The 4,623-nt window shown below is 33.3% G+C and overlaps 1 non-coding gene across 1 annotated transcript; it reads right to left on the reverse strand.

Annotated features, from left to right (window-relative positions):
• Positions 1-725: 725 nt before the first annotated feature.
• On the reverse strand, positions 726-799 carry TRNAV-AAC (transfer RNA valine (anticodon AAC)). The gene has a single exon. It is a non-coding gene; the product is annotated as a tRNA-Val (tRNA).
• Positions 800-4,623: the final 3,824 nt, after the last annotated feature.

Consider the following 4,623-nt stretch of genomic DNA (forward strand, 5'->3'; position numbering starts at 1 on the left):
TAAAAAAAAGAGAGAGAAAGAAGTGCTCCAAGATCACCATAGTTGGATGATTTAACAATTCAAGAACATAGGAAGTGTGACTAACATTGAATTTTTTTTGTTACTAATATTTTTTAATTCGTTAAAGTAAACAATGACAAAACTACCTAAATTTTTATTAACTTTTACTTTATATTATTACTTTTTTTTAATTAAACCAATATTATAACTTTTAATTATTTTTTATATATTTGTTTCAATAATATCTCAAATTTCATTGTTAGTTTTAAAATGTTAATTTGAATATATGTTATTTCAATAATAAATCAAATCTCACTTATTTTTATTTTAGTGTTGATGATGACCTTCTATAATGAAAAAAATAATATGAAGCTGCGACCTTCGCGTTAGATGTAAAGCAAATTTATTAAGAATAAGAACTTAGAAACTTACAGGTCTCGAACCTGCGACCTTTGTGTTATATGTAAACTAAATTTTATTAAGAATAAGAATTCAGAAACACAAGGAAATTAAAGCAAATTTACTAAGAATAAGAATTTAAAAACTTACAGGTCTCGAACCTGCGACCTTTGTGGTATTCAGAAACACAGGGAAATTAAAGCAAATTTACTAAGAATAAGAATTTAGAAACTTACAGGTCTCGAACCTGCGACCTTTGTGGTATTTGTAAACTAAATTTTATTACGAATAAGAATTCAGAAACATAAAGAAATCCAAAAAAGTTCTGGCGCCGCCCAGACTTGAACTGGAGACCTTCAGTGTGTTAGACTGACGTGATAACCAACTACACCACGGCACCACGATGCTCACTGCTAATGGCCACATATTCTAAAGAAAGTTTGTAACTAAATTCCATCACCGCATGTCCGCGAAATGGCAATTAAATAATTGTAACGATTGCTCCATCAAACAGAAACAAGCGATCTGTATCCTTAGCCCAGAACAGCCAATGACCCATGCAGGTTTTGAACCGACGACCTTAGCACGACGCGATAACTAATACGGCAACTAACATGCAACAAAAAATGTTTAAGAATGTATGACATTAAAAGTTTTCCTCCAAGTGAGAAACACCATGCAATATTTGTTGAATTTACAACCTTTGGGGGTTGTAGTCGATATTTCCACTGAGGACTAGTAATTAAGAAGAATTCATGCAGATGGGCGAAAGCACATGAATTTGAGAGCTTGGATTCCATTAATAGGCATCTTACTATGGTGAATAATGGATTAACTGATTTACCACATAGCTGTTGTAGATCCAAAAGGGAGATTCAAGATTAAATTAGCAATTGCTCATGTGTTTGCCCTGAATGGTTAAAATTTATATATGAAAACACAATTTCAATAGAATTGTTGATGATATTTTTTTTCTTGTGTAATGTAATTTATAATCCGATTGCATGATGCAAGAGAATTTTAACAAAATTTTAACTATGATAATCTATTGCAGTAATTTGAATAATGTAACAATGTAATTTGAGGTTACATTCGCTAATAATAACTTGAGTAAATAGAAAGATGTAACAATGTAATGTAAGTCGAACAAATGCATCATTGTATTGCATTTTTGTATAGTTAATCATGTATGACTATGCTTTGCAATGGTTGAGTATAATTAACTATGTTTTCCCATGGCTGAAGATCGTTGGACATTATTGAACATAATTGACCATGTTTGACTATGCTTGACAATGTTTAAACATGGCTTATTATGGCCAACTATGTTATTTACTATGGTTGAACATGGTTGAAAATGCTAAACGTATTTCACTATGGCTAACTATGACTAACTATGGTTGACCAAGTTCACTATAGTTGAACATGGTTGGCCTACTTACTAACTATGTAATATTCAAACTTTCATCTTGGCTAACTTTGTTGAATTTATGTCCTCAATGTTTATGTGGCATCGTGATGTTAATAAAGAATTGTTTCAGTTGTTTTTGGTTGACTTTGGTGGCCCATGGTTAACTATTGTTAATCATGTTTGATTGTGGTTGACCTTGGCTGATTATAGTTGACCATGTTTGAACATGAGTAACCATAACTAACCACATTTGATTGTGATTGACAATGTTTGAAGATGGTTGACTATGATTGGTCATGTTTTACTATGATTAATCATGTTTGACCATGATTGTCTATGTTTGGACATATTTGACCATGATTAATATATTTATCTGTGGTTTACAATTGTTGACAATGGTTGTTGATGTTTAACCATAGTTTACTATGGTTAACCATGTTTGACTATGGTTAACAATAGTTAAATATGTTAAACCATGTTTAAATAGGGTTGACTATGTTTGACCATTTTTTACCATGGTTGATTATTGTTGATAATGTTCATATATTATTAACCATGTTTGATGATAGTTTGACCATGACCATTTATGTTGGACCATTGTTAACCATGCTTGGCCATGTTTGACTAGGTTGATTATAATTAACCATGTTTGACTATAGTTAATTTTGGTTAATTATCATTGACCATGTTTAACTATGATTGAATCATTAGGTTCCTCGATAGATATGTGGCATCACAATATCTGTTGAGGGTTGACTATGTTTGACTATGGTTAATGATGGCTGACCATGTTCTACTATAGTTAACCATGTTTAATTATGGTAATTATGGTTGATCATGTATGACCATGTCCATTATGGCTGGATATGGTTGACTTGGATAAGAATAGCTGGAAATGGCTGACTATAGTTCACAAAAGTTGAATAATGTTAATTGTAATAGAGTATGTAGACCCTGGTTTGAACATGGGTAACTATAATTTATATTATTTTTATTTTTGTATCTAGAGGAATCGACAACTGGATTGGTCTCGTACTTGCGTTACATAAGGTCGATTTCCACTGCTACCACTATAACCTTTGTAGACACGGGTGAAAACAGGGGGATTTGAACCTCTATCCTCCTCGCACATAACACTTCATTTTCACATTCATCACCAATTGAGCTGCCCCAAGGGGGATAATATGGGTAACTATGATTAATAAGGTTTCAAATGTAGAAATTCCTTGTAGATTCAAACTGTAGATTGTAATATGCTAAAACAATTGACATGAATCTACTCTACTCATCGGCGGAAAAAATAAATGATTGATAAAATCACGAAGCATAAAAGAGAAATAATTCAATCACACATTACACAATGATTTTCTGGGGAAGGCCATAGCTAAAAACCTTTTCTATCTATATTTTGTATTAATCAAAAAATATGAGAAGATTAAAATGCTTTGCTCAAGCCCGAGCAACCTCTACACTATCTCTATCTTTCTCAGTGCTTCCCAGACAAGCTCAAACCAATACCTCAAGCTCCTATTTCCTTGCACAATTTCCTTGGGAATTAGCCCATATTTAATTGGGAAATCCCGCAAATATTAATTGCGCAATCCTCATAGGCCTTCCTCTAATTTCATGCACCACCTATTCAATTCAGATGATTATACAATTGATAGTACACTGTCCCTAAAAGCCAATCTCAACCGGGTCTTTCTTTGATTTGACATGCATGAGTTAATTATGAGTGAATCTTCAGTTTACTAGTTGATCACTGCAGGTTACACCCCACTACTGCATGTTACACCCCACTACTATAGGTTACACCCCACTACTGGATCTCCCACTAATTCCTCCATTAGTTGGAACTAGTTTAACTGATTTTAACTCAGTTAAACTGAACTAAATAGTGACAGTGATACATTTTTTTATCGCAGCGAAGGAAAGAATTATTTCTTTAAGAGAATTCTTTTCACCCCCTTCTTATTGAAAATTTATGATCCTTGAGCCTAAGTAACAATCAATATAACCAATTCTCCGTTTTCTGAAATCAGATAAATTTTGGTTAGGATTCATGTTCTTACTCAAAATAAACTCAACCAAGGCTCCTAAAAAGTAGGGGACACTTTAGATGACTCAAGTTAGACCCTCAACTCGAATTAACTGAGTCAACTAAGTCAAATTAACTTAGTTAACTATTACAAGTTGTCGTGAGATGTGGAATTACAATTTAATTCCTAATTTAATTCAAGGACAAAATTAAATTAGGATTTTATTGCTGCATTTTCAACACTCCCTCTAAAAAAGAAAAGGATTATTTGCTACCCTAATATTTCCTTTGTGAAACTCAAATTTTCATCTTGACAATGCTTTTGTCAAAATATCTGCATCCTGCTCCTTTGTAGGAATGTACTCTAGCAACATGATTCTCCTCTGCACACAATCTCATAGATGGTGATAATGTATATCGATATGCTTGGATCGATAATGAAAAAATGGATTCTCATAGAGTTTGATACAACTTTGATTGTCACAGTAAATCGTTGTAGGATCCATCTGCTAACCAAATAACCCAACACCGATCTTCCTCATCCAAATAGCCTCACACGCTACTTGACTAGAAGCTAGGTACTCTACTTCTACTAAACTGAGTGCAACTGATCTTTGCTTCCTGTTGTACTAAGAAACTGTTGTTGACCCAATACTGAATATCCCCCTTGATTTTCTCTTCCTGTTTGAAGCCTTGAAGCTTCACTCCCTCTGTACGTCTGCACCAAAGACCAAATTGAGTGGTGCCTCTGATATATCTCAACACATGTTTAACT

The sequence above is a fragment of the Pinus tabuliformis genome, chromosome 6 (genome assembly GCF_031772625.1).
Source record: "Pinus tabuliformis cultivar Carrire ecotype Pingquan chromosome 6, CPIR1, whole genome shotgun sequence".
In the NCBI taxonomy this organism is placed as follows: domain Eukaryota; kingdom Viridiplantae; phylum Streptophyta; class Pinopsida; order Pinales; family Pinaceae; genus Pinus; species Pinus tabuliformis.